General features: G+C 54.7%; 30 non-coding genes across 30 annotated transcripts; all 30 read right to left on the minus strand.

The window, feature by feature from the left end:
- Positions 1 to 943: 943 nt before the first annotated feature.
- TRNAE-CUC (transfer RNA glutamic acid (anticodon CUC)) lies at positions 944 to 1,015 on the minus strand. The gene has a single exon. It is a non-coding gene; the product is annotated as a tRNA-Glu (tRNA).
- A 345-nt stretch (positions 1,016 to 1,360) lies between these two features.
- TRNAE-CUC (transfer RNA glutamic acid (anticodon CUC)) lies at positions 1,361 to 1,432 on the minus strand. The gene has a single exon. It is a non-coding gene; the product is annotated as a tRNA-Glu (tRNA).
- Positions 1,433 to 1,768: 336 nt separating this feature from the next.
- TRNAE-CUC (transfer RNA glutamic acid (anticodon CUC)) lies at positions 1,769 to 1,840 on the minus strand. The gene has a single exon. It is a non-coding gene; the product is annotated as a tRNA-Glu (tRNA).
- Positions 1,841 to 2,185: 345 nt separating this feature from the next.
- On the minus strand, positions 2,186 to 2,257 carry TRNAE-CUC (transfer RNA glutamic acid (anticodon CUC)). The gene has a single exon. It is a non-coding gene; the product is annotated as a tRNA-Glu (tRNA).
- A 345-nt stretch (positions 2,258 to 2,602) lies between these two features.
- TRNAE-CUC (transfer RNA glutamic acid (anticodon CUC)) lies at positions 2,603 to 2,674 on the minus strand. Its single transcript has one exon. It is a non-coding gene; the product is annotated as a tRNA-Glu (tRNA).
- A 345-nt stretch (positions 2,675 to 3,019) lies between these two features.
- Positions 3,020 to 3,091, minus strand: TRNAE-CUC (transfer RNA glutamic acid (anticodon CUC)). Its single transcript has one exon. It is a non-coding gene; the product is annotated as a tRNA-Glu (tRNA).
- Positions 3,092 to 3,436: 345 nt separating this feature from the next.
- Positions 3,437 to 3,508, minus strand: TRNAE-CUC (transfer RNA glutamic acid (anticodon CUC)). The gene has a single exon. It is a non-coding gene; the product is annotated as a tRNA-Glu (tRNA).
- Positions 3,509 to 3,853: 345 nt separating this feature from the next.
- On the minus strand, positions 3,854 to 3,925 carry TRNAE-CUC (transfer RNA glutamic acid (anticodon CUC)). The gene has a single exon. It is a non-coding gene; the product is annotated as a tRNA-Glu (tRNA).
- Positions 3,926 to 4,270: 345 nt separating this feature from the next.
- On the minus strand, positions 4,271 to 4,342 carry TRNAE-CUC (transfer RNA glutamic acid (anticodon CUC)). Its single transcript has one exon. It is a non-coding gene; the product is annotated as a tRNA-Glu (tRNA).
- A 345-nt stretch (positions 4,343 to 4,687) lies between these two features.
- TRNAE-CUC (transfer RNA glutamic acid (anticodon CUC)) lies at positions 4,688 to 4,759 on the minus strand. Its single transcript has one exon. It is a non-coding gene; the product is annotated as a tRNA-Glu (tRNA).
- A 762-nt stretch (positions 4,760 to 5,521) lies between these two features.
- TRNAE-CUC (transfer RNA glutamic acid (anticodon CUC)) lies at positions 5,522 to 5,593 on the minus strand. Its single transcript has one exon. It is a non-coding gene; the product is annotated as a tRNA-Glu (tRNA).
- A 345-nt stretch (positions 5,594 to 5,938) lies between these two features.
- On the minus strand, positions 5,939 to 6,010 carry TRNAE-CUC (transfer RNA glutamic acid (anticodon CUC)). Its single transcript has one exon. It is a non-coding gene; the product is annotated as a tRNA-Glu (tRNA).
- A 1,179-nt stretch (positions 6,011 to 7,189) lies between these two features.
- TRNAE-CUC (transfer RNA glutamic acid (anticodon CUC)) lies at positions 7,190 to 7,261 on the minus strand. The gene has a single exon. It is a non-coding gene; the product is annotated as a tRNA-Glu (tRNA).
- Positions 7,262 to 7,606: 345 nt separating this feature from the next.
- TRNAE-CUC (transfer RNA glutamic acid (anticodon CUC)) lies at positions 7,607 to 7,678 on the minus strand. Its single transcript has one exon. It is a non-coding gene; the product is annotated as a tRNA-Glu (tRNA).
- A 1,179-nt stretch (positions 7,679 to 8,857) lies between these two features.
- TRNAE-CUC (transfer RNA glutamic acid (anticodon CUC)) lies at positions 8,858 to 8,929 on the minus strand. The gene has a single exon. It is a non-coding gene; the product is annotated as a tRNA-Glu (tRNA).
- Positions 8,930 to 9,274: 345 nt separating this feature from the next.
- On the minus strand, positions 9,275 to 9,346 carry TRNAE-CUC (transfer RNA glutamic acid (anticodon CUC)). Its single transcript has one exon. It is a non-coding gene; the product is annotated as a tRNA-Glu (tRNA).
- Positions 9,347 to 10,942: 1,596 nt separating this feature from the next.
- On the minus strand, positions 10,943 to 11,014 carry TRNAE-CUC (transfer RNA glutamic acid (anticodon CUC)). The gene has a single exon. It is a non-coding gene; the product is annotated as a tRNA-Glu (tRNA).
- Positions 11,015 to 11,776: 762 nt separating this feature from the next.
- TRNAE-CUC (transfer RNA glutamic acid (anticodon CUC)) lies at positions 11,777 to 11,848 on the minus strand. The gene has a single exon. It is a non-coding gene; the product is annotated as a tRNA-Glu (tRNA).
- Positions 11,849 to 12,193: 345 nt separating this feature from the next.
- On the minus strand, positions 12,194 to 12,265 carry TRNAE-CUC (transfer RNA glutamic acid (anticodon CUC)). Its single transcript has one exon. It is a non-coding gene; the product is annotated as a tRNA-Glu (tRNA).
- Positions 12,266 to 13,027: 762 nt separating this feature from the next.
- On the minus strand, positions 13,028 to 13,099 carry TRNAE-CUC (transfer RNA glutamic acid (anticodon CUC)). The gene has a single exon. It is a non-coding gene; the product is annotated as a tRNA-Glu (tRNA).
- Positions 13,100 to 14,278: 1,179 nt separating this feature from the next.
- On the minus strand, positions 14,279 to 14,350 carry TRNAE-CUC (transfer RNA glutamic acid (anticodon CUC)). Its single transcript has one exon. It is a non-coding gene; the product is annotated as a tRNA-Glu (tRNA).
- A 762-nt stretch (positions 14,351 to 15,112) lies between these two features.
- TRNAE-CUC (transfer RNA glutamic acid (anticodon CUC)) lies at positions 15,113 to 15,184 on the minus strand. The gene has a single exon. It is a non-coding gene; the product is annotated as a tRNA-Glu (tRNA).
- A 762-nt stretch (positions 15,185 to 15,946) lies between these two features.
- On the minus strand, positions 15,947 to 16,018 carry TRNAE-CUC (transfer RNA glutamic acid (anticodon CUC)). Its single transcript has one exon. It is a non-coding gene; the product is annotated as a tRNA-Glu (tRNA).
- A 762-nt stretch (positions 16,019 to 16,780) lies between these two features.
- On the minus strand, positions 16,781 to 16,852 carry TRNAE-CUC (transfer RNA glutamic acid (anticodon CUC)). Its single transcript has one exon. It is a non-coding gene; the product is annotated as a tRNA-Glu (tRNA).
- A 345-nt stretch (positions 16,853 to 17,197) lies between these two features.
- Positions 17,198 to 17,269, minus strand: TRNAE-CUC (transfer RNA glutamic acid (anticodon CUC)). Its single transcript has one exon. It is a non-coding gene; the product is annotated as a tRNA-Glu (tRNA).
- Positions 17,270 to 18,031: 762 nt separating this feature from the next.
- TRNAE-CUC (transfer RNA glutamic acid (anticodon CUC)) lies at positions 18,032 to 18,103 on the minus strand. The gene has a single exon. It is a non-coding gene; the product is annotated as a tRNA-Glu (tRNA).
- Positions 18,104 to 19,282: 1,179 nt separating this feature from the next.
- On the minus strand, positions 19,283 to 19,354 carry TRNAE-CUC (transfer RNA glutamic acid (anticodon CUC)). The gene has a single exon. It is a non-coding gene; the product is annotated as a tRNA-Glu (tRNA).
- A 345-nt stretch (positions 19,355 to 19,699) lies between these two features.
- Positions 19,700 to 19,771, minus strand: TRNAE-CUC (transfer RNA glutamic acid (anticodon CUC)). The gene has a single exon. It is a non-coding gene; the product is annotated as a tRNA-Glu (tRNA).
- A 345-nt stretch (positions 19,772 to 20,116) lies between these two features.
- Positions 20,117 to 20,188, minus strand: TRNAE-CUC (transfer RNA glutamic acid (anticodon CUC)). The gene has a single exon. It is a non-coding gene; the product is annotated as a tRNA-Glu (tRNA).
- Positions 20,189 to 20,950: 762 nt separating this feature from the next.
- On the minus strand, positions 20,951 to 21,022 carry TRNAE-CUC (transfer RNA glutamic acid (anticodon CUC)). Its single transcript has one exon. It is a non-coding gene; the product is annotated as a tRNA-Glu (tRNA).
- Between the last annotated feature and the right edge of the window lie 599 nt (positions 21,023 to 21,621).

Consider the following 21,621-nt stretch of genomic DNA (forward strand, 5'->3'; position numbering starts at 1 on the left):
CTCAGCGCAACTGAGAAAACCAGGCCGATGGATGGCGGAGCATTTTTTGGCCCTTAACGAAGCAGAAGCCCAGACGATAGTGTCCAGCTGCTACCAGGGCAAAGAAGAATTCCCTGACCGGGAATTGAACCCGGGCCGCGGCGGTGAGAGCGCCGAATCCTAGCCACTAGACCACCAGGGAGAGGTGTGCCCCGTTTTTCCCAGGCTAGCGAGACGAAGTCAATGGCAAATACCCAAGATGGCGTTGATGCACTTTGGAGTGGGCAAATTACGGCTTTCTTCCGTCAGAACCAAGGTCTCCAAAATGGGGTGAAGGAGGCACTTCTAGCTACAGCTGGTTAGCAGTGGGTTATCCTAGTCTCTTAACAGCTGGCCGAGTTGGCCATGTGGGCCTAAAAGCGCGAAAAGCTTGACAAGGCTCAGCGGAACTGAGAAAACCAGGCCGATGGATGGCGGAGCATTTTTTGGCCCTTAACGAAGCAGAAGCCCAGACGATAGTGTCCAGCTGCTACCAGGGCAAAGAAGAATTCCCTGACCGGGAATCGAACCCGGGCTGCGGCGGTGAGAGCGCCAAATCCTAGCCACTAGACCACCAGGGAGAGGTGTGCCCTGTTCTTCCCAGGCTAGCGAGACGAAGTCAATGGCAAATACCCAAGATGGCGTTGATGCACTTTGGAGTGGGCAAATACGGCTTTCTTCCGTCAGAACCAAGGTCTCCAAAATGGGGTGAAGGAGGCACTTCTAGCTACAGCTGGTTAGCAGTGGGTTATCCTAGTCTCTTAACAGCTGGCCGAGTTGACCATGTGGGCCTAAAAGCGCGAAAAGCTTGACAAGGCTCAGCGCAACTGAGAAAACCAGGCCGATGGATGGCGGAGCATTTTTTGGCCCTTATGAAGCAGAAGCCCAGACGATAGTGTCCAGCTGCTACCAGGGCAAAGAAGAATTCCCTGACCGGGAATCGAACCCGGGCCGCGGCGGTGAGAGCGCCGAATCCTAGCCACTAGACCACCAGGGAGAGGTGTGCCCCGTTCTTCCCAGGCTAGCGAGACGAAGTCAATGGCAAATACCCAAGATGGCGTTGATGCACTTTGGAGTGGGCAAATACGGCTTTCTTCCGTCAGAACCAAGGTCTCCAAAATGGGGTGAAGGAGGCACTTCTAGCTACAGCTGGTTAGCAGTGGGTTATCCTAGTCTCTTAACAGCTGGCCGAGTTGACCATGTGGGCCTAAAAGCGCGAAAAGCTTGACAAGGCTCAGCGCAACTGAGAAAACCAGGCCGATGGATGGCGGAGCATTTTTTGGCCCTTAACGAAGCAGAAGCCCAGACGATAGTGTCCAGCTGCTACCAGGGCAAAGAAGAATTCCCTGACCGGGAATCGAACCCGGGCCGCGGCGGTGAGAGCGCCGAATCCTAGCCACTAGACCACCAGGGAGAGGTGTGCCCCGTTCTTCCCAGGCTAGCGAGACGAAGTCAATGGCAAATACCCAAGATGGCGTTGATGCACTTTGGAGTGGGCAAATACGGCTTTCTTCCGTCAGAACCAAGGTCTCCAAAATGGGGTGAAGGAGGCACTTCTAGCTACAGCTGGTTAGCAGTGGGTTATCCTAGTCTCTTAACAGCTGGCCGAGTTGGCCATGTGGGCCTAAAAGCTTGACAAGGCTCAGCGCAACTGAGAAAACCAGGCCGATGGATGGCGGAGCATTTTTTGGCCCTTAACGAAGCAGAAGCCCAGACGATAGTGTCCAGCTGCTACCAGGGCAAAGAAGAATTCCCTGACCGGGAATCGAACCCGGGCCGCGGCGGTGAGAGCGCCGAATCCTAGCCACTAGACCACCAGGGAGAGGTGTGCCCTGTTCTTCCCAGGCTAGCAAGACGAAGTCAATGGCAAATACCCAAGATGGCGTTGATGCACTTTGGAGTGGGCAAATACGGCTTTCTTCCGTCAGAACCAAGGTCTCCAAAATGGGGTGAAGGAGGCACTTCTAGCTACAGCTGGTTAGCAGTGGGTTATCCTAGTCTCTTAACAGCTGGCTGAGTTGGCCATGTGGGTGTAAAAGCGCGAAAAGCTTGACAAGGCTCAGCGGAACTGAGAAAACCAGGCCGATGGATGGCGGAGCATTTTTTGGCCCTTAACGAAGCAGAAGCCCAGACGATAGTGTCCAGCTGCTACCAGGGCAAAGAAGAATTCCCTGACCGGGAATCGAACCCGGGCCGCGGCGGTGAGAGCGCCGAATCCTAGCCACTAGACCACCAGGGAGAGGTGTGCCCCGTTCTTCCCAGGCTAGCGAGACGAAGTCAATGGCAAATACCCAAGATGGCGTTGATGCACTTTGGAGTGGGCAAATACGGCTTTCTTCCGTCAGAACCAAGGTCTCCAAAATGGGGTGAAGGAGGCACTTCTAGCTACAGCTGGTTAGCAGTGGGTTATCCTAGTCTCTTAACAGCTGGCCGAGTTGACCATGTGGGCCTAAAAGCGCGAAAAGCTTGACAAGGCTCAGCGCAACTGAGAAAACCAGGCCGATGGATGGCGGAGCATTTTTTGGCCCTTAACGAAGCAGAAGCCCAGACGATAGTGTCCAGCTGCTACCAGGGCAAAGAAGAATTCCCTGACCGGGAATCGAACCCGGGCCGCGGCGGTGAGAGCGCCGAATCCTAGCCACTAGACCACCAGGGAGAGGTGTGCCTTGTTTTTCCCAGGCTAGCGAGACGAAGTCAATGGCAAATACCCAAGATGGCGTTGATGCACTTTGGAGTGGGCAAATACGGCTTTCTTCCGTCAGAACCAAGGTCTCCAAAATGGGGTGAAGGAGGCACTTCTAGCTACAGCTGGTTAGCAGTGGGTTATCCTAGTCTCTTAACAGCTGGCCGAGTTGGCCATGTGGGCCTAAAAGCGCGAAAAGCTTGACAAGGCTCAGCGGAACTGAGAAAACCAGGCCGATGGATGGCGGAGCATTTTTTGGCCCTTAACGAAGCAGAAGCCCAGACGATAGTGTCCAGCTGCTACCAGGGCAAAGAAGAATTCCCTGACCGGGAATCGAACCCGGGCCGCGGCGGTGAGAGCGCCGAATCCTAGCCACTAGACCACCAGGGAGAGGTGTGCCCTGTTCTTCCCAGGCTAGCGAGACGAAGTCAATGGCAAATACCCAAGATGGCGTTGATGCACTTTGGAGTGGGCAAATACGGCTTTCTTCCGTCAGAACCAAGGTCTCCAAAATGGGGTGAAGGAGGCACTTCTAGCTACAGCTGGTTAGCAGTGGGTTATCCTAGTCTCTTAACAGCTGGCCGAGTTGACCATGTGGGCCTAAAAGCGCGAAAAGCTTGACAAGGCTCAGCGCAACTGAGAAAACCAGGCCGATGGATGGCGGAGCATTTTTTGGCCCTTAACGAAGCAGAAGCCCAGACGATAGTGTCCAGCTGCTACCAGGGCAAAGAAGAATTCCCTGACCGGGAATCGAACCCGGGCCGCGGCGGTGAGAGCGCCGAATCCTAGCCACTAGACCACCAGGGAGAGGTGTGCCCCGTTCTTCCCAGGCTAGCGAGACGAAGTCAATGGCAAATACCCAAGATGGCGTTGATGCACTTTGGAGTGGGCAAATACGGCTTTCTTCCGTCAGAACCAAGGTCTCCAAAATGGGGTGAAGGAGGCACTTCTAGCTACAGCTGGTTAGCAGTGGGTTATCCTAGTCTCTTAACAGCTGGCCGAGTTGACCATGTGGGCCTAAAAGCGCGAAAAGCTTGACAAGGCTCAGCGCAACTGAGAAAACCAGGCCGATGGATGGCGGAGCATTTTTTGGCCCTTAACGAAGCAGAAGCCCAGACGATAGTGTCCAGCTGCTACCAGGGCAAAGAAGAATTCCCTGACCGGGAATCGAACCCGGGCCGCGGCGGTGAGAGCGCCGAATCCTAGCCACTAGACCACCAGGGAGAGGTGTGCCCCGTTCTTCCCAGGCTAGCGAGACGAAGTCAATGGCAAATACCCAAGATGGCGTTGATGCACTTTGGAGTGGGCAAATACGGCTTTCTTCCGTCAGAACCAAGGTCTCCAAAATGGGGTGAAGGAGGCACTTCTAGCTACAGCTGGTTAGCAGTGGGTTATCCTAGTCTCTTAACAGCTGGCCGAGTTGGCCATGTGGGCCTAAAAGCGCGAAAAGCTTGACAAGGCTCAGCGCAACTGAGAAAACCAGGCCGATGGATGGCGGAGCATTTTTTGGCCCTTAACGAAGCAGAAGCCCAGACGATAGTGTCCAGCTGCTACCAGGGCAAAGAAGAATTCCCTGACCGGGAATCGAACCCGGGCCGCGGCGGTGAGAGCGCCGAATCCTAGCCACTAGACCACCAGGGAGAGGTGTGCCCCGTTCTTCCCAGGCTAGCGAGACGAAGTCAATGGCAAATACCCAAGATGGCGTTGATGCACTTTGGAGTGGGCAAATACGGCTTTCTTCCGTCAGAACCAAGGTCTCCAAAATGGGGTGAAGGAGGCACTTCTAGCTACAGCTGGTTAGCAGTGGGTTATCCTAGTCTCTTAACAGCTGGCCGAGTTGACCATGTGGGCCTAAAAGCGCGAAAAGCTTGACAAGGCTCAGCGCAACTGAGAAAACCAGGCCGATGGATGGCGGAGCATTTTTTGGCCCTTAACGAAGCAGAAGCCCAGACGATAGTGTCCAGCTGCTACCAGGGCAAAGAAGAATTCCCTGACCGGGAATCGAACCCGGGCCGCGGCGGTGAGAGCGCCGAATCCTAGCCACTAGACCACCAGGGAGAGGTGTGCCCCGTTTTTCCCAGGCTAGCGAGACGAAGTCAATGGCAAATACCCAAGATGGCGTTGATGCACTTTGGAGTGGGCAAATACGGCTTTCTTCCGTCAGAACCAAGGTCTCCAAAATGGGGTGAAGGAGGCACTTCTAGCTACAGCTGGTTAGCAGTGGGTTATCCTAGTCTCTTAACAGCTGGCCGAGTTGGCCATGTGGGCCTAAAAGCGCGAAAAGCTTGACAAGGCTCAGCGGAACTGAGAAAACCAGGCCGATGGATGGCGGAGCATTTTTTGGCCCTTAACGAAGCAGAAGCCCAGACGATAGTGTCCAGCTGCTACCAGGGCAAAGAAGAATTCCCTGACCGGGAATCGAACCCGGGCTGCGGCGGTGAGAGCGCCGAATCCTAGCCACTAGACCACCAGGGAGAGGTGTGCCCTGTTCTTCCCAGGCTAGCGAGACGAAGTCAATGGCAAATACCCAAGATGGCGTTGATGCACTTTGGAGTGGGCAAATACGGCTTTCTTCCGTCAGAACCAAGGTCTCCAAAATGGGGTGAAGGAGGCACTTCTAGCTACAGCTGGTTAGCAGTGGGTTATCCTAGTCTCTTAACAGCTGGCCGAGTTGACCATGTGGGCCTAAAAGCGCGAAAAGCTTGACAAGGCTCAGCGCAACTGAGAAAACCAGGCCGATGGATGGCGGAGCATTTTTTGGCCCTTAACGAAGCAGAAGCCCAGACGATAGTGTCCAGCTGCTACCAGGGCAAAGAAGAATTCCCTGACCGGGAATCGAACCCGGGCCGCGGCGGTGAGAGCGCCGAATCCTAGCCACTAGACCACCAGGGAGAGGTGTGCCCCGTTCTTCCCAGGCTAGCGAGACGAAGTCAATGGCAAATACCCAAGATGGCGTTGATGCACTTTGGAGTGGGCAAATACGGCTTTCTTCCGTCAGAACCAAGGTCTCCAAAATGGGGTGAAGGAGGCACTTCTAGCTACAGCTGGTTAGCAGTGGGTTATCCTAGTCTCTTAACAGCTGGCCGAGTTGACCATGTGGGCCTAAAAGCGCGAAAAGCTTGACAAGGCTCAGCGCAACTGAGAAAACCAGGCCGATGGATGGCGGAGCATTTTTTGGCCCTTAACGAAGCAGAAGCCCAGACGATAGTGTCCAGCTGCTACCAGGGCAAAGAAGAATTCCCTGACCGGGAATCGAACCCGGGCCGCGGCGGTGAGAGCGCCGAATCCTAGCCACTAGACCACCAGGGAGAGGTGTGCCCCGTTCTTCCCAGGCTAGCGAGACGAAGTCAATGGCAAATACCCAAGATGGCGTTGATGCACTTTGGAGTGGGCAAATACGGCTTTCTTCCGTCAGAACCAAGGTCTCCAAAATGGGGTGAAGGAGGCACTTCTAGCTACAGCTGGTTAGCAGTGGGTTATCCTAGTCTCTTAACAGCTGGCCGAGTTGACCACGTGGGCCTAAAAGCGCGAAAAGCTTGACAAGGCTCAGCGCAACTGAGAAAACCAGGCCGATGGATGGCGGAGCATTTTTTGGCCCTTAACGAAGCAGAAGCCCAGACGATAGTGTCCAGCTGCTACCAGGGCAAAGAAGAATTCCCTGACCGGGAATTGAACCCGGGCCGCGGCGGTGAGAGCGCCGAATCCTAGGCACTAGACCACCAGGGAGAGGTGTGCCCCGTTTTTCCCAGGCTAGCGAGACGAAGTCAATGGCAAATACCCAAGATGGCGTTGATGCACTTTGGAGTGGGCAAATACGGCTTTCTTCCGTCAGAACCAAGGTCTCCAAAATGGGGTGAAGGAGGCACTTCTAGCTACAGCTGGTTAGCAGTGGGTTATCCTAGTCTCTTAACAGCTGGCCGAGTTGGCCATGTGGGCCTAAAAGCGCGAAAAGCTTGACAAGGCTCAGCGGAACTGAGAAAACCAGGCCGATGGATGGCGGAGCATTTTTTGGCCCTTAACGAAGCAGAAGCCCAGACGATAGTGTCCAGCTGCTACCAGGGCAAAGAAGAATTCCCTGACCGGGAATCGAACCCGGGCTGCGGCGGTGAGAGCGCCGAATCCTAGCCACTAGACCACCAGGGAGAGGTGTGCCCTGTTCTTCCCAGGCTAGCGAGACGAAGTCAATGGCAAATACCCAAGATGGCGTTGATGCACTTTGGAGTGGGCAAATACGGCTTTCTTCCGTCAGAACCAAGGTCTCCAAAATGGGGTGAAGGAGGCACTTCTAGCTACAGCTGGTTAGCAGTGGGTTATCCTAGTCTCTTAACAGCTGGCCGAGTTGACCATGTGGGCCTAAAAGCGCGAAAAGCTTGACAAGGCTCAGCGCAACTGAGAAAACCAGGCCGATGGATGGCGGAGCATTTTTTGGCCCTTAACGAAGCAGAAGCCCAGACGATAGTGTCCAGCTGCTACCAGGGCAAAGAAGAATTCCCTGACCGGGAATCGAACCCGGGCCGCGGCGGTGAGAGCGCCGAATCCTAGCCACTAGACCACCAGGGAGAGGTGTGCCCTGTTCTTCCCAGGCTAGCGAGACGAAGTCAATGGCAAATACCCAAGATGGCGTTGATGCACTTTGGAGTGGGCAAATACGGCTTTCTTCCGTCAGAACCAAGGTCTCCAAAATGGGGTGAAGGAGGCACTTCTAGCTACAGCTGGTTAGCAGTGGGTTATCCTAGTCTCTTAACAGCTGGCCGAGTTGACCATGTGGGCCTAAAAGCGCGAAAAGCTTGACAAGGCTCAGCGCAACTGAGAAAACCAGGCCGATGGATGGCGGAGCATTTTTTGGCCCTTAACGAAGCAGAAGCCAAGACGATAGTGTCCAGCTGCTACCAGGGCAAAGAAGAATTCCCTGACCGGGAATCGAACCCGGGCCGCGGCGGTGAGAGCGCCGAATCCTAGCCACTAGACCACCAGGGAGAGGTGTGCCCCGTTTTTCCCAGGCTAGCGAGACGAAGTCAATGGCAAATACCCAAGATGGCGTTGATGCACTTTGGAGTGGGCAAATACGGCTTTCTTCCGTCAGAACCAAGGTCTCCAAAATGGGGTGAAGGAGGCACTTCTAGCTACAGCTGGTTAGCAGTGGGTTATCCTAGTCTCTTAACAGCTGGCCGAGTTGGCCATGTGGGCCTAAAAGCGCGAAAAGCTTGACAAGGCTCAGCGGAACTGAGAAAACCAGGCCGATGGATGGCGGAGCATTTTTTGGCCCTTAACGAAGCAGAAGCCCAGACGATAGTGTCCAGCTGCTACCAGGGCAAAGAAGAACTCCCTGACCGGGAATCGAACCCGGGCCGCGGCGGTGAGAGCGCCGAATCCTAGCCACTAGACCACCAGGGAGAGGTGTGCCCTGTTCTTCCCAGGCTAGCGAGACGAAGTCAATGGCAAATACCCAAGATGGCGTTGATGCACTTTGGAGTGGGCAAATACGGCTTTCTTCCGTCAGAACCAAGGTCTCCAAAATGGGGTGAAGGAGGCACTTCTAGCTACAGCTGGTTAGCAGTGGGTTATCCTAGTCTCTTAACAGCTGGCCGAGTTGACCATGTGGGCCTAAAAGCGCGAAAAGCTTGACAAGGCTCAGCGGAACTGAGAAAACCAGGCCGATGGATGGCGGAGCATTTTTTGGCCCTTAACGAAGCAGAAGCCCAGACGATAGTGTCCAGCTGCTACCAGGGCAAAGAAGAACTCCCTGACCGGGAATCGAACCCGGGCCGCGGCGGTGAGAGCGCCGAATCCTAGCCACTAGACCACCAGGGAGAGGTGTGCCCTGTTCTTCCCAGGCTAGCGAGACGAAGTCAATGGCAAATACCCAAGATGGCGTTGATGCACTTTGGAGTGGGCAAATACGGCTTTCTTCCGTCAGAACCAAGGTCTCCAAAATGGGGTGAAGGAGGCACTTCTAGCTACAGCTGGTTAGCAGTGGGTTATCCTAGTCTCTTAACAGCTGGCCGAGTTGACCATGTGGGCCTAAAAGCGCGAAAAGCTTGACAAGGCTCAGCGCAACTGAGAAAACCAGGCCGATGGATGGCGGAGCATTTTTTGGCCCTTAACGAAGCAGAAGCCCAGACGATAGTGTCCAGCTGCTACCAGGGCAAAGAAGAATTCCCTGACCGGGAATCGAACCCGGGCCGCGGCGGTGAGAGCGCCGAATCCTAGCCACTAGACCACCAGGGAGAGGTGTGCCCCGTTCTTCCCAGGCTAGCGAGACGAAGTCAATGGCAAATACCCAAGATGGCGTTGATGCACTTTGGAGTGGGCAAATACGGCTTTCTTCCGTCAGAACCAAGGTCTCCAAAATGGGGTGAAGGAGGCACTTCTAGCTACAGCTGGTTAGCAGTGGGTTATCCTAGTCTCTTAACAGCTGGCCGAGTTGGCCATGTGGGCCTAAAAGCGCGAAAAGCTTGACAAGGCTCAGCGCAACTGAGAAAACCAGGCCGATGGATGGCGGAGCATTTTTTGGCCCTTAACGAAGCAGAAGCCCAGACGATAGTGTCCAGCTGCTACCAGGGCAAAGAAGAATTCCCTGACCGGGAATCGAACCCGGGCCGCGGCGGTGAGAGCGCCGAATCCTAGCCACTAGACCACCAGGGAGAGGTGTGCCCCGTTCTTCCCAGGCTAGCGAGACGAAGTCAATGGCAAATACCCAAGATGGCGTTGATGCACTTTGGAGTGGGCAAATACGGCTTTCTTCCGTCAGAACCAAGGTCTCCAAAATGGGGTGAAGGAGGCACTTCTAGCTACAGCTGGTTAGCAGTGGGTTATCCTAGTCTCTTAACAGCTGGCCGAGTTGACCATGTGGGCCTAAAAGCGCGAAAAGCTTGACAAGGCTCAGCGCAACTGAGAAAACCAGGCCGATGGATGGCGGAGCATTTTTTGGCCCTTAACGAAGCAGAAGCCCAGACGATAGTGTCCAGCTGCTACCAGGGCAAAGAAGAATTCCCTGACCGGGAATCGAACCCGGGCCGCGGCGGTGAGAGGGCCGAATCCTAGCCACTAGACCACCAGGGAGAGGTGTGCCCCGTTTTTCCCAGGCTAGCGAGACGAAGTCAATGGCAAATACCCAAGATGGCGTTGATGCACTTTGGAGTGGGCAAATGCGGCTTTCTTCCGTCAGAACCAAGGTCTCCAAAATGGGGTGAAGGAGGCACTTCTAGCTACAGCTGGTTAGCAGTGGGTTATCCTAGTCTCTTAACAGCTGGCCGAGTTGGCCATGTGGGCCTAAAAGCGCGAAAAGCTTGACAAGGCTCAGCGGAACTGAGAAAACCAGGCCGATGGATGGCGGAGCATTTTTTGGCCCTTAACGAAGCAGAAGCCCAGACGATAGTGTCCAGCTGCTACCAGGGCAAAGAAGAATTCCCTGACCGGGAATCGAACCCGGGCTGCGGCGGTGAGAGCGCCGAATCCTAGCCACTAGACCACCAGGGAGAGGTGTGCCCTGTTCTTCCCAGGCTAGCGAGACGAAGTCAATGGCAAATACCCAAGATGGCGTTGATGCACTTTGGAGTGGGCAAATACGGCTTTCTTCTGTCAGAACCAAGGTCTCCAAAATGGGGTGAAGGAGGCACTTCTAGCTACAGCTGGTTAGCAGTGGGTTATCCTAGTCTCTTAACAGCTGGCCGAGATGACCATGTGGGCCTAAAAGCGCGAAAAGCTTGACAAGGCTCAGCGCAACTGAGAAAACCAGGCCGATGGATGGCGGAGCATTTTTTGGCCCTTAACGAAGCAGAAGCCCAGACGATAGTGTCCAGCTGCTACCAGGGCAAAGAAGAATTCCCTGACCGGGAATCGAACCCGGGCCGCGGCGGTGAGAGCACCGAATCCTAGCCACTAGACCACCAGGGAGAGGTGTGCCCCGTTCTTCCCAGGCTAGCGAGACGAAGTCAATGGCAAATACCCAAGATGGCGTTGATGCACTTTGGAGTGGGCAAATACGGCTTTCTTCCGTCAGAACCAAGGTCTCCAAAATGGGGTGAAGGAGGCACTTCTAGCTACAGCTGGTTAGCAGTGGGTTATCCTAGTCTCTTAACAGCTGGCCGAGTTGACCATGTGGGCCTAAAAGCGCGAAAAGCTTGACAAGGCTCAGCGCAACTGAGAAAACCAGGCCGATGGATGGCGGAGCATTTTTTGGCCCTTAACGAAGCAGAAGCCCAGACGATAGTGTCCAGCTGCTACCAGGGCAAAGAAGAATTCCCTGACCGGGAATCGAACCCGGGCCGCGGCGGTGAGAGCGCCGAATCCTAGCCACTAGACCACCAGGGAGAGGTGTGCCCCGTTCTTCCCAGGCTAGCGAGACGAAGTCAATGGCAAATACCCAAGATGGCGTTGATGCACTTTGGAGTGGGCAAATACGGCTTTCTTCCGTCAGAACCAAGGTCTCCAAAATGGGGTGAAGGAGGCACTTCTAGCTACAGCTGGTTAGCAGTGGGTTATCCTAGTCTCTTAACAGCTGGCCGAGTTGACCATGTGGGCCTAAAAGCGCGAAAAGCTTGACAAGGCTCAGCGCAACTGAGAAAACCAGGCCGATGGATGGCGGAGCATTTTTTGGCCCTTAACGAAGCAGAAGCCCAGACGATAGTGTCCAGCTGCTACCAGGGCAAAGAAGAATTCCCTGACCGGGAATTGAACCCGGGCCGCGGCGGTGAGAGCGCCGAATCCTAGCCACTAGACCACCAGGGAGAGGTGTGCCCTGTTTTTCCCAGGCTAGCGAGACGAAGTCAATGGCAAATACCCAAGATGGCGTTGATGCACTTTGGAGTGGGCAAATACGGCTTTCTTCCGTCAGAACCAAGGTCTCCAAAATGGGGTGAAGGAGGCACTTCTAGCTACAGCTGGTTAGCAGTGGGTTATCCTAGTCTCTTAACAGCTGGCCGAGTTGGCCATGTGGGCCTAAAAGCGCGAAAAGCTTGACAAGGCTCAGCGGAACTGAGAAAACCAGGCCGATGGATGGCGGAGCATTTTTTGGCCCTTAACGAAGCAGAAGCCCAGACGATAGTGTCCAGCTGCTACCAGGGCAAAGAAGAATTCCCTGACCGGGAATCGAACCCGGGCCGCGGCGGTGAGAGCGCCGAATCCTAGCCACTAGACCACCAGGGAGAGGTGTGCCCCGTTCTTCCCAGGCTAGCGAGACGAAGTCAATGGCAAATACCCAAGATGGCGTTGATGCACTTTGGAGTGGGCAAATACGGCTTTCTTCCGTCAGAACCAAGGTCTCCAAAATGGGGTGAAGGAGGCACTTCTAGCTACAGCTGGTTAGCAGTGGGTTATCCTAGTCTCTTAACAGCTGGCCGAGTTGACCATGTGGGCCTAAAAGCGCGAAAAGCTTGACAAGGCTCAGCGCAACTGAGAAAACCAGGCCGATGGATGGCGGAGCATTTTTTGGCCCTTAACGAAGCAGAAGCCCAGACGATAGTGTCCAGCTGCTACCAGGGCAAAGAAGAATTCCCTGACCGGGAATCGAACCCGGGCCGCGGCGGTGAGAGCGCCGAATCCTAGCCACTAGACCACCAGGGAGAGGTGTGCCCTGTTTTTCCCAGGCTAGCGAGACGAAGTCAATGGCAAATACCCAAGATGGCGTTGATGCACTTTGGAGTGGGCAAATACGGCTTTCTTCCGTCAGAACCAAGGTCTCCAAAATGGGGTGAAGGAGGCACTTCTAGCTACAGCTGGTTAGCAGTGGGTTATCCTAGTCTCTTAACAGCTGGCCGAGTTGGCCATGTGGGCCTAAAAGCGCGAAAAGCTTGACAAGGCTCAGCGGAACTGAGAAAACCAGGCCGATGGATGGCGGAGCATTTTTTGGCCCTTAACGAAGCAGAAGCCCAGACGATAGTGTCCAGCTGCTACCAGGGCAAAGAAGAATTCCCTGACCGGGAATCGAACCCGGGCTGCGGCGGTGAGAGCGCCGAATCCTAGCCACTAGACCACCAGGGAGAGGTGTGCCCTGTTCTTCCCAGGCTAGCGAGACGAAGTCAATGGCAAATACCCAAGATGGCGTTGATGCACTTTGGAGTGGGCAAATACGGCTTTCTTCCGTCAGAACCAAGGTCTCCAAAATGGGGTGAAGGAGGCACTTCTAGCTACAGCTGGTTAGCAGTGGGTTATCCTAGTCTCTTAACAGCTGGCCGAGTTGACCATGTGGGCCTAAAAGCGCGAAAAGCTTGACAAGGCTCAGCGCAACTGAGAAAACCAGGCCGATGGATGGCGGAGCATTTTTTGGCCCTTAACGAAGCAGAAGCCCAGACGATAGTGTCCAGCTGCTACCAGGGCAAAGAAGAATTCCCTGACCGGGAATCGAACCCGGGCCGCGGCGGTGAGAGCGCCGAATCCTAGCCACTAGACCACCAGGGAGAGGTGTGCCCCGTTCTTCCCAGGCTAGCGAGACGAAGTCAATGGCAAATACCCAAGATGGCGTTGATGCACTTTGGAGTGGGCAAATACGGCTTTCTTCCGTCAGAACCAAGGTCTCCAAAATGGGGTGAAGGAGGCACTTCTAGCTACAGCTGGTTAGCAGTGGGTTATCCTAGTCTCTTAACAGCTGGCCGAGTTGACCATGTGGGCCTAAAAGCGCGAAAAGCTTGACAAGGCTCAGCGCAACTGAGAAAACCAGGCCGATGGATGGCGGAGCATTTTTTGGCCCTTAACGAAGCAGAAGCCCAGACGATAGTGTCCAGCTGCTACCAGGGCAAAGAAGAATTCCCTGACCGGGAATTGAACCCGGGCCGCGGCGGTGAGAGCACCGAATCCTAGCCACTAGACCACCAGGGAGAGGTGTGCCCCGTTTTTCCCAGGCTAGCGAGACGAAGTCAATGGCAAATACCCAAGATGGCGTTGATGCACTTTGGAGTGGGCAAATACGGCTTTCTTCCGTCAGAACCAAGGTCTCCAAAATGGGGTGAAGGAGGCACTTCTAGCTACAGCTGGTTAGCAGTGGGTTATCCTAGTCTCTTAACAGCTGGCCGAGTTGGCCATGTGGGCCTAAAAGCGCGAAAAGCTTGACAAGGCTCAGCGGAACTGAGAAAACCAGGCCGATGGATGGCGGAGCATTTTTTGGCCCTTAACGAAGCAGAAGCCCAGACGATAGTGTCCAGCTGCTACCAGGGCAAAGAAGAATTCCCTGACCGGGAATCGAACCCGGGCTGCGGCGGTGAGAGCGCCGAATCCTAGCCACTAGACCACCAGGGAGAGGTGTGCCCTGCTCTTCCCAGGCTAGCGAGACGAAGTCAATGGCAAATACCCAAGATGGCGTTGATGCACTTTGGAGTGGGCAAATACGGCTTTCTTCCGTCAGAACCAAGGTCTCCAAAATGGGGTGAAGGAGGCACTTCTAGCTACAGCTGGTTAGCAGTGGGTTATCCTAGTCTCTTAACAGCTGGCCGAGTTGACCATGTGGGCCTAAAAGCGCGAAAAGCTTGACAAGGCTCAGCGCAACTGAGAAAACCAGGCCGATGGATGGCGGAGCATTTTTTGGCCCTTAACGAAGCAGAAGCCCAGACGATAGTGTCCAGCTGCTACCAGGGCAAAGAAGAATTCCCTGACCGGGAATCGAACCCGGGCCGCGGCGGTGAGAGCGCCGAATCCTAGCCACTAGACCACCAGGGAGAGGTGTGCCCCGTTCTTCCCAGGCTAGCGAGACGAAGTCAATGGCAAATACCCAAGATGGCGTTGATGCACTTTGGAGTGGGCAAATACGGCTTTCTTCCGTCAGAACCAAGGTCTCCAAAATGGGGTGAAGGAGGCACTTCTAGCTACAGCTGGTTAGCAGTGGGTTATCCTAGTCTCTTAACAGCTGGCCGAGTTGACCATGTGGGCCTAAAAGCGCGAAAAGCTTGACAAGGCTCAGCGCAACTGAGAAAACCAGGCCGATGGATGGCGGAGCATTTTTTGGCCCTTAACGAAGCAGAAGCCCAGACGATAGTGTCCAGCTGCTACCAGGGCAAAGAAGAATTCCCTGACCGGGAATCGAACCCGGGCTGCGGCGGTGAGAGCGCCGAATCCTAGCCACTAGACCACCAGGGAGAGGTGTGCCCTGTTCTTCCCAGGCTAGCGAGACGAAGTCAATGGCAAATACCCAAGATGGCGTTGATGCACTTTGGAGTGGGCAAATACGGCTTTCTTCCGTCAGAACCAAGGTCTCCAAAATGGGGTGAAGGAGGCACTTCTAGCTACAGCTGGTTAGCAGTGGGTTATCCTAGTCTCTTAACAGCTGGCCGAGTTGGCCATGTGGGCCTAAAAGCGCGAAAAGCTTGACAAGGCTCAGCGGAACTGAGAAAACCAGGCCGATGGATGGCGGAGCATTTTTTGGCCCTTAACGAAGCAGAAGCCCAGACGATAGTGTCCAGCTGCTACCAGGGCAAAGAAGAATTCCCTGACCGGGAATCGAACCCGGGCCGCGGCGGTGAGAGCGCCGAATCCTAGCCACTAGACCACCAGGGAGAGGTGTGCCCCGTTCTTCCCAGGCTAGCGAGACGAAGTCAATGGCAAATACCCAAGATGGCGTTGATGCACTTTGGAGTGGGCAAATACGGCTTTCTTCCGTCAGAACCAAGGTCTCCAAAATGGGGTGAAGGAGGCACTTCTAGCTACAGCTGGTTAGCAGTGGGTTATCCTAGTCTCTTAACAGCTGGCCGAGTTGGCCATGTGGGCCTAAAAGCGCGAAAAGCTTGACAAGGCTCAGCGGAACTGAGAAAACCAGGCCGATGGATGGCGGAGCATTTTTTGGCCCTTAACGAAGCAGAAGCCCAGACGATAGTGTCCAGCTGCTACCAGGGCAAAGAAGAATTCCCTGACCGGGAATCGAACCCGGGCTGCGGCGGTGAGAGCGCCGAATCCTAGCCACTAGACCACCAGGGAGAGGTGTGCCCTGCTCTTCCCAGGCTAGCGAGACGAAGTCAATGGCAAATACCCAAGATGGCGTTGATGCACTTTGGAGTGGGCAAATACGGCTTTCTTCCGTCAGAACCAAGGTCTCCAAAATGGGGTGAAGGAGGCACTTCTAGCTACAGCTGGTTAGCAGTGGGTTATCCTAGTCTCTTAACAGCTGGCCGAGTTGACCATGTGGGCCTAAAAGCGCGAAAAGCTTGACAAGGCTCAGCGCAACTGAGAAAACCAGGCCGATGGATGGCGGAGCATTTTTTGGCCCTTAACGAAGCAGAAGCCCAGACGATAGTGTCCAGCTGCTACCAGGGCAAAGAAGAATTCCCTGACCGGGAATCGAACCCGGGCCGCGGCGGTGAGAGCGCCGAATCCTAGCCACTAGACCACCAGGGAGAGGTGTGCCCCGTTCTTCCCAGGCTAGCGAGACGAAGTCAATGGCAAATACCCAAGATGGCGTTGATGCACTTTGGAGTGGGCAAATACGGCTTTCTTCCGTCAGAACCAAGGTCTCCAAAATGGGGTGAAGGAGGCACTTCTAGCTACAGCTGGTTAGCAGTGGGTTATCCTAGTCTCTTAACAGCTGGCCGAGTTGACCATGTGGGCCTAAAAGCGCGAAAAGCTTGACAAGGCTCAGCGCAACTGAGAAAACCAGGCCGATGGATGGCGGAGCATTTTTTGGCCCTTAACGAAGCAGAAGCCCAGACGATAGTGTCCAGCTGCTACCAGGGCAAAGAAGAATTCCCTGACCGGGAATCGAACCCGGGCTGCGGCGGTGAGAGCGCCGAATCCTAGCCACTAGACCACCAGGGAGAGGTGTGCCCTGTTCTTCCCAGGCTAGCGAGACGAAGTCAATGGCAAATACCCAAGATGGCGTTGATGCACTTTGGAGTGGGCAAATACGGCTTTCTTCCGTCAGAACCAAGGTCTCCAAAATGGGGTGAAGGAGGCACTTCTAGCTACAGCTGGTTAGCAGTGGGTTATCCTAGTCTCTTAACAGCTGGCCGAGTTGGCCATGTGGGCCTAAAAGCGCGAAAAGCTTGACAAGGCTCAGCGGAACTGAGAAAACCAGGCCGATGGATGGCGGAGCATTTTTTGGCCCTTAACGAAGCAGAAGCCCAGACGATAGTGTCCAGCTGCTACCAGGGCAAAGAAGAATTCCCTGACCGGGAATCGAACCCGGGCCGCGGCGGTGAGAGCGCCGAATCCTAGCCACTAGACCACCAGGGAGAGGTGTGCCCCGTTCTTCCCAGGCTAGCGAGACGAAGTCAATGGCAAATACCCAAGATGGCGTTGATGCACTTTGGAGTGGGCAAATACGGCTTTCTTCCGTCAGAACCAAGGTCTCCAAAATGGGGTGAAGGAGGCACTTCTAGCTACAGCTGGTTAGCAGTGGGTTATCCTAGTCTCTTAACAGCTGGCCGAGTTGACCATGTGGGCCTAAAAGCGCGAAAAGCTTGACAAGGCTCAGCGCAACTGAGAAAACCAGGCCGATGGATGGCGGAGCATTTTTTGGCCCTTAACGAAGCAGAAGCCCAGACGATAGTGTCCAGCTGCTACCAGGGCAAAGAAGAATTCCCTGACCGGGAATCGAACCCGGGCCGCGGCGGTGAGAGCGCCGAATCCTAGCCACTAGACCACCAGGGAGAGGTGTGCCCCGTTTTTCCCAGGCTAGCGAGACGAAGTCAATGGCAAATACCCAAGATGGCGTTGATGCACTTTGGAGTGGGCAAATACGGCTTTCTTCCGTCAGAACCAAGGTCTCCAAAATGGGGTGAAGGAGGCACTTCTAGCTACAGCTGGTTAGCAGTGGGTTATCCTAGTCTCTTAACAGCTGGCCGAGTTGGCCATGTGGGCCTAAAAGCGCGAAAAGCTTGACAAGGCTCAGCGGAACTGAGAAAACCAGGCCGATGGATGGCGGAGCATTTTTTGGCCCTTAACGAAGCAGAAGCCCAGACGATAGTGTCCAGCTGCTACCAGGGCAAAGAAGAATTCCCTGACCGGGAATCGAACCCGGGCTGCGGCGGTGAGAGCGCCGAATCCTAGCCACTAGACCACCAGGGAGAGGTGTGCCCTGTTCTTCCCAGGCTAGCGAGACGAAGTCAATGGCAAATACCCAAGATGGCGTTGATGCACTTTGGAGTGGGCAAATACGGCTTTCTTCCGTCAGAACCAAGGTCTCCAAAATGGGGTGAAGGAGGCACTTCTAGCTACAGCTGGTTAGCAGTGGGTTATCCTAGTCTCTTAACAGCTGGCCGAGTTGACCATGTGGGCCTAAAAGCGCGAAAAGCTTGACAAGGCTCAGCGCAACTGAGAAAACCAGGCCGATGGATGGCGGAGCATTTTTTGGCCCTTAACGAAGCAGAAGCCCAGACGATAGTGTCCAGCTGCTACCAGGGCAAAGAAGAATTCCCTGACCGGGAATCGAACCCGGGCCGCGGCGGTGAGAGCGCCGAATCCTAGCCACTAGACCACCAGGGAGAGGTGTGCCCCGTTCTTCCCAGGCTAGCGAGACGAAGTCAATGGCAAATACCCAAGATGGCGTTGATGCACTTTGGAGTGGGCAAATACGGCTTTCTTCCGTCAGAACCAAGGTCTCCAAAATGGGGTGAAGGAGGCACTTCTAGCTACAGCTGGTTAGCAGTGGGTTATCCTAGTCTCTTAACAGCTGGCCGAGTTGACCATGTGGGCCTAAAAGCGCGAAAAGCTTGACAAGGCTCAGCGCAACTGAGAAAACCAGGCTGATGGATGGCGGAGCATTTTTTGGCCCTTAACGAAGCAGAAGCCCAGACGATAGTGTCCAGCTGCTACCAGGGCAAAGAAGAATTCCCTGACCGGGAATTGAACCCGGGCCGCGGCGGTGAGAGCGCCGAATCCTAGCCACTAGACCACCAGGGAGAGGTGTGCCCCGTTTTTCCCAGGCTAGCGAGACGAAGTCAATGGCAAATACCCAAGATGGCGTTGATGCACTTTGGAGTGGGCAAATACGGCTTTCTTCCGTCAGAACCAAGGTCTCCAAAATGGGGTGAAGGAGGCACTTCTAGCTACAGCTGGTTAGCAGTGGGTTATCCTAGTCTCTTAACAGCTGGCCGAGTTGGCCATGTGGGCCTAAAAGCGCGAAAAGCTTGACAAGGCTCAGCGGAACTGAGAAAACCAGGCCGATGGATGGCGGAGCATTTTTTGGCCCTTAACGAAGCAGAAGCCCAGACGATAGTGTCCAGCTGCTACCAGGGCAAAGAAGAATTCCCTGACCGGGAATCGAACCCGGGCTGCGGCGGTGAGAGCGCCGAATCCTAGCCACTAGACCACCAGGGAGAGGTGTGCCCTGCTCTTCCCAGGCTAGCGAGACGAAGTCAATGGCAAATACCCAAGATGGCGTTGATGCACTTTGGAGTGGGCAAATACGGCTTTCTTCCGTCAGAACCAAGGTCTCCAAAATGGGGTGAAGGAGGCACTTCTAGCTACAGCTGGTTAGCAGTGGGTTATCCTAGTCTCTTAACAGCTGGCCGAGTTGACCATGTGGGCCTAAAAGCGCGAAAAGCTTGACAAGGCTCAGCGCAACTGAGAAAACCAGGCCGATGGATGGCGGAGCATTTTTTGGCCCTTAACGAAGCAGAAGCCCAGACGATAGTGTCCAGCTGCTACCAGGGCAAAGAAGAATTCCCTGACCGGGAATCGAACCCGGGCCGCGGCGGTGAGAGCGCCGAATCCTAGCCACTAGACCACCAGGGAGAGGTGTGCCCCGTTCTTCCCAGGCTAGCGAGACGAAGTCAATGGCAAATACCCAAGATGGCGTTGATGCACTTTGGAGTGGGCAAATACGGCTTTCTTCCGTCAGAACCAAGGTCTCCAAAATGGGGTGAAGGAGGCACTTCTAGCTACAGCTGGTTAGCAGTGGGTTATCCTAGTCTCTTAACAGCTGGCCGAGTTGACCATGTGGGCCTAAAAGCGCGAAAAGCTTGACAAGGCTCAGCGCAACTGAGAAAACCAGGCCGATGGATGGCGGAGCATTTTTTGGCCCTTAACGAAGCAGAAGCCCAGACGATAGTGTCCAGCTGCTACCAGGGCAAAGAAGAATTCCCTGACCGGGAATCGAACCCGGGCCGCGGCGGTGAGAGCGCCGAATCCTAGCCACTAGACCACCAGGGAGAGGTGTGCCCCGTTTTTCCCAGGCTAGCGAGACGAAGTCAATGGCAAATACCCAAGATGGCGTTGATGCACTTTGGAGTGGGCAAATACGGCTTTCTTCCGTCAGAACCAAGGTCTCCAAAATGGGGTGAAGGAGGCACTTCTAGCTACAGCTGGTTAGCAGTGGGTTATCCTAGTCTCTTAACAGCTGGCCGAGTTGGCCATGTGGGCCTAAAAGCGCGAAAAGCTTGACAAGGCTCAGCGCAACTGAGAAAACCAGGCCGATGGATGGCGGAGCATTTTTTGGCCCTTAACGAAGCAGAAGCCCAGACGATAGTGTCCAGCTGCTACCAGGGCAAAGAAGAATTCCCTGACCGGGAATCGAACCCGGGCCGCGGCGGTGAGAGCGCCGAATCCTAGCCACTAGACCACCAGGGAGAGGTGTGCCCTGTTCTTCCCAGGCTAGCAAGACGAAGTCAATGGCAAATACCCAAGATGGCGTTGATGCACTTTGGAGTGGGCAAATACGGCTTTCTTCCGTCAGAACCAAGGTCTCCAAAATGGGGTGAAGGAGGCACTTCTAGCTACAGCTGGTTAGCAGTGGGTTATCCTAGTCTCTTAACAGCTGGCTGAGTTGGCCATGTGGGCCTAAAAGCGCGAAAAGCTTGACAAGGCTCAGCGGAACTGAGAAAACCAGGCCGATGGATGGCGGAGCATTTTTTGGCCCTTAACGAAGCAGAAGCCCAGACGATAGTGTCCAGCTGCTACCAGGGCAAAGAAGAATTCCCTGACCGGGAATCGAACCCGGACCGCGGCGGTGAGAGCGCCGAATCCTAGCCACTAGACCACCAGGGAGAGGTGTGCCCCGTTCTTCCCAGGCTAGCGAGACGAAGTCAATGGCAAATACCCAAGATGGCGTTGATGCACTTTGGAGTGGGCAAATACGGCTTTCTTCCGTCAGAACCAAGGTCTCCAAAATGGGGTGAAGGAGGCACTTCTAGCTACAGCTGGTTAGCAGTGGGTTATCCTAGTCTCTTAACAGCTGGCCGAGTTGACCATGTGGGCCTAAAAGCGCGAAAAGCTTGACAAGGCTCAGCGCAACTGAGAAAACCAGGCCGATGGATGGCGGAGCATTTTTTGGCCCTTAACGAAGCAGAAGCCCAGACGATAGTGTCCAGCTGCTACCAGGGCAAAGAAGAATTCCCTGACCGGGAATCGAACCCGGGCCGCGGCGGTGAGAGCGCCGAATCCTAGCCACTAGACCACCAGGGAGAGGTGTGCCCCGTTTTTCCCAGGCTAGCGAGACGAAGTCAATGGCAAATACCCAAGATGGCGTTGATGCACTTTGGAGTGGGCAAATACGGCTTTCTTCCGTCAGAACCAAGGTCTCCAAAATGGGGTGAAGGAGGCACTTCTAGCTACAGCTGGTTAGCAGTGGGTTATCCTAGTCTCTTAACAGCTGGCCGAGTTGGCCATGTGGGCCTAAAAGCGCGAAAAGCTTGACAAGGCTCAGCGGAACTGAGAAAACCAGGCCGATGGATGGCGGAGCATTTTTTGGCCCTTAACGAAGCAGAAGCCCAGACGATAGTGTCCAGCTGCTACCAGGGCAAAGAAGAATTCCCTGACCGGGAATCGAACCCGGGCTGCGGCGGTGAGAGCGCCGAATCCTAGCCACTAGACCACCAGGGAGAGGTGTGCCCTGTTCTTCCCAGGCTAGCGAGACGAAGTCAATGGCAAATACCCAAGATGGCGTTGATGCACTTTGGAGTGGGCAAATACGGCTTTCTTCCGTCAGAACCAAGGTCTCCAAAATGGGGTGAAGGAGGCACTTCTAGCTACAGCTGGTTAGCAGTGGGTTATCCTAGTCTCTT

Source organism: Lithobates pipiens, unplaced genomic scaffold, assembly GCF_037356315.1.
Source record: "Lithobates pipiens isolate NorthernLeopardFrog02 unplaced genomic scaffold, aLitPip1_a1.2 Scaffold_1, whole genome shotgun sequence".
Classification (NCBI taxonomy): domain Eukaryota; kingdom Metazoa; phylum Chordata; class Amphibia; order Anura; family Ranidae; genus Lithobates; species Lithobates pipiens.